Below are 10,019 nucleotides of genomic sequence, written 5' to 3'. Positions count from 1 at the left end.
AGATTATACAGACGAACAATGGCAAAGTGGGAACTATAATGACAAAACAATACAGAAGTGAGGATTTCACATCCCGGCTATTGATAAGTGAGTTCTTGCCAGACAGGATGCTATCAAACTAAGTTTCCTTTTACATCTTCTAGGCACTTCCTTTCTCTGGAGGCGATAGGCACTATCAGGACAGGATTGTATTCCTAACAGCCCAATAGAACCTTCTTTCAATGTGACTAGTTTGGAATGTGAGGAGGTGACCGGTCACTTCCCAGCTTATGGCTGCCTCTGTTGCTTAGCCAAAGGACAGGGCCTCAGACTGTCACAGTAAGAGAAGGCCCTTACACCGGCAGACAGTGACTTTGATTCTTTCTTTTATACCTCTAGAACTAGCTAAGTGATAAGAATACACCTAAATTCATAGAGTACAGGCCTTTACAGGCAGGCCTGAATATCTATATCCTAACACCACCCACTGACATATCCAAGGGCCGCCCGTTACCTTGGACATGTTGATTTGCTCAAAACATCTCTATCCATCATGCTGTTATTCCTGCCCTTCTCCTTAAGATGGGTCAGCATCTTCCTTATGTCTTTGCGCAGTGGTATTAATAGCACTGACCTACTGCATGGGGTATTGTACTGATAAATGTTATAGATTGTGAGGCGCTTGGAATTCTACAGTCATTGGAACCAGAGCTAAATGCCTTAGAACGATTTCAGCTCTTTGTGCCTCATCAGTGTGATATGGGGCACTGCGTGGAGAACCTGAATTCTTCCCAACACCCCTTTGTGATGAGGCCTGTCATTAGCACAGCTCCCTTTGACTAGGGAGTTCTGTGTCCCTCCTGCAGGTCGGCAGTAATAGTGGGAATCAGGACATGCTTTCAGAGAATGAAGGATCTGGAGAGCATTGCCTGGCTGAACAGAGCCCTGCTGGGCTTTCCCTCCGTCTGATCCTGACCCCCACTTGCTCCATGAGCAATGAGGTCTGCTCTAGCGCTGGAGATAGAGCACACACCCTGCATCCAAATTTCCAACATCACCAAGCTGGATATGGGGGAGAGGGTTGTTTGGGTCTAATAGGGAGCTAGCAGCAGGCATTTGGAGCTGGACTTGTGTCATGCCCCTTTCTATTAAGAATGTGCATGGCCTTGCTTACCCAGCATGTGCATGTCTCATGCCTGATCATGAGGAGGAGACCCTCTGACCTGTGCCTCAGGAACAAGTGACTCTGTGAGCTTGTCACTGTTATATCTGGCTGGCTGTGGCATAACCCTGTTCCTTAGAACCGGGGCTCTGCAGCCCAGTGCAAAGGGGCATAATGGCTCTGCCTCTGAATCACTGTGAGACCAGAAATGTCCGCTAACCAACCCTCAGTACCTTCATTTGTGTGTGCTCTGCTTGAGATATGGCCAGCAGCACCATCTTTGGGGATTTTATTGGGAGTCTTGCATTATTTCATGTCTTTCTGAAAGCCCCAATTCTGGGATCAAAACACTGCACAGGAATCTCAGTTTTCAGTTTTCTTTTAAAAGTTTATTTAGAAAAGTGAGTTGCAAGAAAAACTAGAAGCAGGTGCACCCAAAAGGCTCAGAAAACAAAGTCACATGAAAACAAACCCCACATTGGTATGTTTTAAAATCTCATTATTTTAAAACAATCTCATGATTTTTGGGGGTGTGATGTTGGATCATATTAAAGAAGTTCTGTATTAAAATCACAAATGAGTTTGATTCCCCATAGTTTAAATTCCAGGGTATTACTAATTAAGAGGTCTCTTGGTTTTTGGTACTGTTTCTCTCCCTCTATGTGTGAAACTTGCAAGCTGCTAATTGTGTTAGTACATTCTAAGACAGAATCTGTTCTCAAAGCAATACTTTGTAACAACTACTCACACAGAGAGAGACTCAAAGCAATACTCTGTAACAATAGAAACAGCACCCAGAGACTCCCTGCCCTTTTGTTCTATTCATCTCACTTTGTTAACAATTGTGATTAAAATAGAGATAAAGGATGTATGTGGATGGATGCTTGGTGTGGGTAATAACTGAATGATCAGGGAGGTGCCAGCCTAAGAATTCAGTGTCCATTGGCTGAAGAAGGCGTCAAGTGGAAATAACCAGAGGACCCCCGGAGGGCAGACTGGAATCCACCGAACAGCCTCAAGAATGGAAGAACCAAGAACAAGATAACATCTGGCAGCACGGAGCCGTCAGGAATGTGCCATCTGCTGATTGATTCAGCAACAGCATGATGAAGCAATTCCCATAGACTGGCATAGAAAGAAATTCCTATAAAAATGGACTCTAGAAAGTGAGAACTTTGGGGTCTGATTCTGCAAACTAACTTCCAGGAGCATCAGATGAGCATCTGATGAGGCCCTGCTCCCTCCTCATGTCCAGGCCACCTGGCCAGTGGCTTGGCATGAGCAACTCTAAGGCTGGTAACTATGATAACAACCTTGCAGTACGTGTGTGTGTGTGTGTGTGTATGAATGAATGTGTGAATAAATATGAAACTGAAAGGAATGTTATAGCTATAACTAACTGCTTACTATGATTCTTTCTCTATTCACAATAAATGTGGTATTTTGCCTTTTCCCCTTTAATAAGATCCTGCTGGTTTTTATTTTATTGGTATAACATTGACTTATATTTTTTAATGGGGCTTGGTGATACCGCATACCTAGATGAAAAGATATGAAGAGCAAGCAGCAGAAGAAAAAAAAATAACATCGATTTTTTTAAAGTACATCAGAAGCAGGAAGCCAGCCAAACAATCAGTGGGGCCACTGAATGATTGAGGTGCTAAATGAGCACTCAAGGAAGATGAGGCTGTTACAGAGACGCTAAATGAATTCTTTGCATTGGTCTTCACTGCAGAGGATGTGAGGGAGATTCCCACAACTGAGCCATTCTTTTTAGGTGACAAATCTGAGGAACAGTCCCACATAGAGGTGTGAATAGAGAAGGTTGTGATGTTTCACCCTATATTCATCATAGTGATATTACTATGACATGATTATGACATAATTATGATATATCTGGTACACAATATGTTTTGTGAGGTGTCATTGGAAAAGTTATGATTTGCTGAATATGATTATCCTATTTGTGTGCATGTATCATTTTTGTACCTGAAGTTATGAATATGTACTTTGTATCTGTATTTCAAATGTGCTTACTCTGGGTAACACAACTAGCCTCTCAGTACAGCAATGAAGAAGCTAGACAGTGCTTATGGATCATCAGCAAATACTGAGAAGGCCAAAATTATAACTGGTCCAAAAAGAATTAGATAAGTTCTTGGATGACTGGTCCATCAATAGCTATCAGCCAAGATGGTCAGGGAAAGAGCCCCATGCTCTGGGTGTCTCTAAACCTGTGACTGCCAGAATATGGGAGCAGAGATGGAGGATGGATAACTCAATAATTACCCTGTTTTGTTCATTCCCTCTGAAGCATCCAAACTGGCCACTGTCAAAAGACAGGACACTGGGTTAGAAGGACTATTGGTCTGACACAATATGGCCGTTCTTACGTCTTAAATTATTCCACTGATTGAAGGGCTGCAGCAGACAAACCTTTTCCAGGTGATCTCTCTGTTACAGAGGTGGTGTAGCCACCCCAGCAGACGTCCATGGTAGCGTGACCATACCTCCCAATCTGGCCGGGACAGTCGCTCTTTTAAGCCCTGTCCCATCTAATCTGACTTTTTTTCTCTCAAAAGGAGACATTTTTCCCTTTTAATCTCTCTCTTGCTGACTTGATCAGTTGGCAACAGCAAACGGGACAAATGTGCACTTCTGTCGTAAAAGTGGGGAAGTGGGATGCGGCAGAATGTTCGGGGGGGGGGGGGTGGAGGCGGGTGGAGGTGCCAGCCCCCCGCACAGTGGGTGAGGCAGAGCTGGGGGTGGGGAGGCAGGTTTCCAGCCAGAGGTGACAAGACTCCTGACACCTGAGGGGGCCTCTACAGGGTTCCAGTGACAAGCAACAGCCTCAAACAGGGGAGACCTTGTGCTGCCACCTAGTGGCATTGTTCTGTAGCACGAGGGACAGAGGCTCATGGTTTGAGCTAGAACTGGGCTGGAAAACAGAGAGTTTATTTTCCTCACCAAAAATATTGATCCAAACTAAAATGTTTCCTTTTCATCCATTTTTTTGAGTTCTCATAGAAAATGGGTCATTTTTCTCTGAAATTTCAGCTGTCATGATGCTTCCCAGCTGCAGGTGCCTGGATTCCCAAGAGAAATTGGAGGCTTTTCATCTGCCTCTTCCTTGAAACATAAACGAAGTTTGCACTGACGGAGTCTCTGGCTGCACTCTGGGTATGGAGAGGTCAAAACCTCCTGACCAATCCGTGGCTGGGTACTGTGCCCATCAGCTACTCTAACCAGCCCCCCCCCATCTCTGTGCAGCCCCCTCCACCCTGTACAACGCCCCTTCAGCAGATCCTGGGGGCAGTGGCTACTGTGACAGGCCCTGGTAGCACATTTCTGATGAACCTGTGCTAGCAGGGAGCTGGAGAGGGTCCTAGAGCAGGTGTGGAGGCCCAGAAATTGTGGGTGGGTGGGTCTAGATATCAGTGGATCACTGAGATCTGTGCCTAACTATGGGGATCCCTGGATTCCTCAGGCAAAAGGGAAGGGACCTCCCACCTGGAATGATCCGAGGGAAATTTCCCTGTATGGAGACTTGTGGAATCTCCCTTCCCTGGCCTGCACACTGGGTTGGTAATGCAGGAAAGGGGCCTGCCGGGGAGAAATCTGCTCCTATATTATTATTATAATTATATTTTCTTCTATTTCAGCAAGATCACAGCTGAGACAGCATCACCGTGACCCCTCGGCTGTCCCCAAGGTAGCCATGTGTCTAATCAGAACCATTTGAACAGTGGCGACAAGCACGGATTCCAGGAGTAGAGCCTGTAGGGTGGACACCGCAGTCCAGTTGTGTAGCATCACCACACATCCCCTTTGATTTGGCCTCCTGCACTTTGCCGTTGGCCATGACTGGGTTAAAGCTGGTGCACACTAAACCGAGCAGCTGAGGTTCTCTGATGGCCAAGAGGCTCCCAAGGGAATGTGCAGGCATGCTTCATATACACAATTGCCTCCTTATCTGAACAGATACTGACTGCTTCCCATGCAATCTCTTTGATGACTCCTTGTCCTTTAGGATGAAGACCTCTGGTGTCAGAGTCTCCCCTTCTAGCAGGAATTGGGTACATTGACAGGTTTCACTATCATTCAAATGTGAAGTGAAGGGGAAAGTCTGGAAGCTGTTTCCATTTTCAGATGTTCTGTGCAGTGGCAGAGGACACAGCTGGGCTGTCGGGGTGACTCAGTGGCGGGGCTGGAGGGCAGACAGCGCTAGGTAGCTTGGGAACCCCTCCCCCACATCTGCACATGCTCCACAGTGGGGTGTTCAAGCTACACAGAAATCTGACTTTTAAAGTGAGCTTGGAATGTTAAAACACTGATGCCCTGAGCCAAAACTTTCCATTGTAACAAAAATATTACCAAACCAAACTTTCATGACATGATTGTATGTTGAAAGCCAGCAGTAGAGTTGTTGAAATCTCTACAGGAAGGAGCAGTGGTATCTTCACTGCTTAATGGTTTGGCTTTCAAAAGTATATAAGAAGTACTTCACATACTGTTTGCAAAGGGTTTATGCGATGAAATCATTTTCAGTGAATAGTTGTATGATACCATCTCTTAGTAGCAGACCAGAGGCTGTTTCTAACACTTCCATTTCGGGTCATGCATTCAATCGCTCTTGAAGGCTTGTGTAAGTCTTTCCAAAAATTCCTGACAAAACAAAACCACTGGTCTGTGTTTCAGCAAAGAGTAGACCTCAGGTATAGGAAAGGAGTGTGTATTAGTGGTTGTGTTAACTTACGCCCATCACCTCTTACAGGAGCATTGCTCAAGTAATTTGCACACTCAACTGGATATTAATGCAAACCTAGTGTTTGCACTATTCACCCGTTTGTGATGCCGTCCCCTTCCCCGCCCAGTTTGAAGTAACTCTGGGTGTTAGCTTGTAACTTGACAAATATCTACAAACTCCTGCAGGGGAGAGGATGCAGGTCCTGTGAGGATGAAGAGAAGCCTGTAACATGATCAGACTCTCTGGATTCAGTTAACATTGGCCAGAGAAACACTTCAGCTTCCCTTGGAGGGATTCTTGCAGGTCAGAGTGTATCACTGGTAGCATCTGATAAGGGAAAATAAATAGAGCCCAGTTCTGATTGAATTTATACATGTAGATCTGGAGTGATGCAGTTAAAGTCAATATTATTGAATTAAGAAAATGGCAATAAGAATTTTTCTCATGTACTGCAAAAAGGCAGTGGCATAATTTGAACTGTCAGGAGTGGAGAAAATTATATATATAATATATATCTTCAATCCAGGACACATAGATACAAAGATTGTTATCACCATAAACTGGCCCTGTGTTTAGACTCATGTCACGATACAATGGGCCATACCCAGAAGTGGAGGGCCAAAAAGGATGTCTGTGGGAAGGTCACAATTGTAAAATCACACAGTGCTCAAGTAGGCTGTGAAACTCCCAGCCACAAGATATCAAGGGGGGCGAGAGTGTAGCAGGATTCAAAGAGGGAGTGGACGCTTATATGGCTAGCCAGAAAATCTAATTACAGTAGTGAGGATTGTTTTAAAAAGCCTTAGAAGGGCTCTAAACCTTCCTGATTTACACCACAAAATATGTCTAACTTTCAGGGAGAAATTTTCTCTGAGAGCAGGTTATCTGATAGCTGCCTATTGCAGGGTTTCTTCCACCTTCCACTGAAGCATCTGGAACTTGCCACTGGATACTGAGCTCGATGGACTACAGGTTTGATTCTGTCTTGCAGTGCCTATATTCCTAATGGTAGTGTAAATCCAAGACTTTGGTTTTGCTGATCTTCCTTGAGCTCCTGGGAGTCTCTAGACTTGCACTAAGCTCAGAATGATGTCTCGCTGAGTATCATGTAGTCTCCTGTTCTTTTTCCTTTCGGAAAGAAAAGCTCAAAACTCCCTGCACAGTACATTATGTCAGCTGTCAATGACACCAAATTCAACTCTGTAGTGTTTATTCTCACCAGTATACTTGGGCAGGAAGACTTACATCTCTGGATCTCTAGCCCCTTCTGTTTAATATATTTCATTTCCATAGTAGGGAATTCAGTCATTCTGTTCATTATAAAAACAGATCCAAGCCTCCATGAGCCCATGTACCTTTTCCTTTCCATGTTGGCTGTTGCAGACCTTGACTTATCGATATCAACCATACCGATAACATTGGGGATATTATTATTTAACTCAAGGGAGATCAGCCTCAATGCCTGTTTTGCCAGCAGTTCTTCATCCACTCGTTTTCATACATTGAATCCTCTGTGCTCTTGTTGATGGCCTTTGACCGCTTCATCACGATCTGTAACCCATTGAGATATGCTTCCATCTTAACCCCACCGAGAATAGCCAGGATGGGACTTTTCTTTGTGCTAAGATGGGTGTCCCTAATATTCCCTCTGCCCTTTCTCTTGAAACGGTTCTGGTACTGTTGAACCAATGTCCTCTCCCATTCCTACTGTCTGCACCAGGATGTCATGAAGATGGCTTGTTCCGATATCACAGTCAACAGCATCTATGGGTTGTCTATTGAACTCTTAAATTGTGGGGTTGGACTCATTGCTCATCTTTCGGTCTTATGTGATGATCCTCAAAACTCTGCTGAGTGTTGCATCCCACATGGAGAGACTCAGAGCCCTGAACACCTGTATCTCCCACTTCTGCGCCATCCTGTTCTTCTACATACCAGAGATAGGCTTGTCTGTGATACACAGATTCAGGAATAGCTCTTCTCCCTTCCTTCAGATTCTCCTGAGCTATGTCTACCTGCTGGTCCCACCCCTGATGAACCCAATAGTGTAGTGAGTGAAAAGCAAACACCTTTGTGCACGGATAACCAGAGCAGTTCATCAAGTAAAGGGTATGACACTCTGTGCCTCTGGGGAACCCCCTGCACCTCCATGTTCATCCTTATAATATGATTGTGTGGTATCCAATGCAAAGTTTGTCATGTCGGGTGTCTTCAGAAGGCCCATGATGCACTGAGCATTGTTGTTATACTGATGTTATAGTAATTGTTGTTACAATAATGTCATAATAATGTTATATGTTATAATTTCATGTATATAGTTATGAGGCTGAAAATGTATCCTCATGGCTTAAAGCAAGCTCAGACAAAAACTCCCCAAGAGCAGAGGAGCAGTTCACACCTCATCAGGGCATGTATGGGAGAAACCGAGCCCAGCCTTACAGAAACAAATGACACTGGCCTAGGCAACAACAAAGGATCTGTTGGACTCTCGAGTGAGTCACCCCCCTTCCTTTGGTCAGTTTGGGACTGCGATGAGCTAATGCTCACCTGACTCCGAAGGGCAGGGGGCAAAGTCAAGAGGGAAGAAAGAACATGATAAAAGGGAGAGATGTTTGCCACACTGTTCCTTTCTCTTCCATCTACATCTACAGACACCACCACCACCAATCAACTGAAGCACTGATCAAAGGGGACAGCCTGGCTGAAGAGAAACCAGCCACTCTGTAGTGAGAAGCATCTAAGTTTGTAAGGGCATTGAAAGTGTTAAGATCAGCTTAGAATGCATTTTGCTTTTATTTCATTTGACCAAATCTGACTTGTTATGCTTTGACTTATAATCACTTAAAATTTGCAGTTCATAAAGCTGTTTGTTTATTCTACCTGAAGCTCTGTGTGTGGTTTGAAGTGTGTCAGAGACTCCCTTTGGGATAACAAGCCTGGTACATATCAATTTCTTTGTTAAGTTGACAAACTCATATAAGCTTTCAGCATCCAGAGGGCATAACTGGACACTGCAAGACGGAGGTTCCTAGCGTTGTGTCTGGAATCGTTGGCTAGTGTCATTCGGTTGCAAGTAGCTGGGAGCAGCTCAGGAGTGGGGGTTCTCACAGCAGAGCACGGTAAGGCTGGGTCACTGAGTCGAGGATTGGAGTGACCTAGCAGATCACCGGTCCAGACAACACGAGAGGGGAACGTCACAAAGGGTCAGTTCATCACCTGGCTCCAGTGCTGGTGACACAGGCCATGAAAAACACGGGCCACCTATTCCATCCTGGACACTTACATCTGAGATGACATGAGTTACAGATCTCCACTGGGTAGAGAGAGGTTGTGAAGGGATCTAAGGCCTGGAGCCATGTGAGAGGGGCTCCCCCGCCCATGCTGGTGAGGAAGGACAGTGAACTGGGGAAAGGAGACAAAGAGAGGCAGCAGTACATAGAATGTGACAGTGTTTGTGCAGAGCCAGGGCACTGGTAGGATGTTGGCCCATAAAGAGCTGTATCGGTGGCCGCTCTAACCTCAGAATTCCTGCCTATAGAGTCAGTAAAGAGAAGGGGTGTGAATTTTGTTTCCCATTTCACCTGGCTTGTCCCTGTCCCATCTCTGCTTAAAGATCCAAGGGCCATGAAAAAAGCTGCAGAACTGTTCTGTAGTCACAGTCCTGGGCCTTCCTGAGCACTCTGGGTGCTGCGTGATCCATGGGGGCTGCACCAGCTATGGACAGGGGCTATTCAAGGGGCACGGACACCCCCCCTTCCTCCACGCCCTCAGCCAGGTGTTTCTGAATGAGTCGTGTCAGAGACATGATTAACGCCAGAGCCCCAGGAGAAGCAATTCGCGTAGTCCCCCCACCCCCATTGATGGCTCTCTGCCTACCAGAACAGGGCTCCTCCCAAACCTCTATTCCCAAACCAGAACCCCTGAATCCCCAGCCAGCCCAATCTCGGCCCCCTGCACTCCAGAGCCACCCCCTGCTGTTGATCAGCCCCTGTTCCCCTCCAAACCAAACTGAATCAGTCTGGTCCACACCTGGCTGCAGCTTGGTGGGTGCAGCTCCGCACTGGGCCTGGAGCACAGGTGGTCCAGAGCATCTCAGGAGAGCAGGGATTCAGGTGTCGCACAGGGGCCCTG

At 45.8% G+C, this 10,019-nt stretch overlaps 1 pseudogene; it reads left to right on the top strand.

The window, feature by feature from the left end:
• The first annotated feature begins 7,231 nt into the window (after window positions 1-7,231).
• Window positions 7,232-7,939, top strand: LOC119565303 (annotated as a pseudogene).
• Window positions 7,940-10,019: the final 2,080 nt, after the last annotated feature.

Source organism: Chelonia mydas, chromosome 1 (assembly GCF_015237465.2).
Source record: "Chelonia mydas isolate rCheMyd1 chromosome 1, rCheMyd1.pri.v2, whole genome shotgun sequence".
Taxonomy (NCBI): Eukaryota; Metazoa; Chordata; order Testudines; family Cheloniidae; genus Chelonia; species Chelonia mydas.
This window is presented reverse-complemented; position numbering and strand designations above follow the sequence as displayed.